This window comes from Podarcis cretensis (genome assembly GCF_951804945.1).
Source record: "Podarcis cretensis genome assembly, chromosome: 12".
NCBI classification, from domain to species: domain Eukaryota; kingdom Metazoa; phylum Chordata; class Lepidosauria; order Squamata; family Lacertidae; genus Podarcis; species Podarcis cretensis.
The window spans coordinates 35,124,427-35,125,000 of record NC_137181.1 but is presented as its reverse complement, the minus strand read 5'-3'; the positions used below and the strand labels follow the sequence as shown (position 1 = coordinate 35,125,000).

At 44.3% G+C, this 574-nt stretch overlaps 1 long non-coding RNA gene across 1 annotated transcript in view; it reads left to right on the top strand.

Moving 5' to 3' along the window:
* Positions 1–574, top strand: part of LOC307199869 — a 53,451-nt gene extending 52,877 nt beyond the window's left edge. Inside the window, exon 3 of the long non-coding RNA XR_013832253.1 lies at positions 429–574. This is a non-coding gene — a long non-coding RNA (uncharacterized lncRNA). The remainder of the gene's footprint in view (positions 1–428) is intronic.

Below are 574 nucleotides of genomic sequence, written 5' to 3'. Positions count from 1 at the left end.
GCTTTGTGTTGTCATTGGCTTTGGAACCAGTGTGGGTTATCCAACAGCTTCAAGAGAGAGGGGAAAAAAGACTGAACTACTTTGCTTCAACCCTTTCAAAGAATGGAGGCTACAATACAGGGACCCTTAAAAAGGCTCAACAACTTTGGTCGGCCCTCACGCATGTTTACTTCATCAAATCTGGCCCTCTTTGAAAAAAGTTTGGGCACCCCTGTTCTAATGGGGGAAAAATCAGGATAGCAAATGGGGATGCTAGACAATACATAGACAATCTTAGCGAATTCACATCAATGAAGCCTAATGTCATTCACACAAGGACCCTGCAGGGGTTTGCTCAGCGTACGTCAAAACATTAGCTTTCGTACTTGTGTTGGTTCAAAAGATTGTTGAATAGTGTCTCTCCCTCTCTCTCTTTTTAAACTGACAAGGATGATCCTGGAAATTGCAGAGCCAATTAGCTTGACTGCTACAGTTCTTAAGAAGTTAGAACAGAGAACAGGAGCAGTTGGTGAGGTGGGGCAGTAGCGCTCCTCTGAGCTTCAGTCATTTGCATCACTGCTGCATACCAGAATGG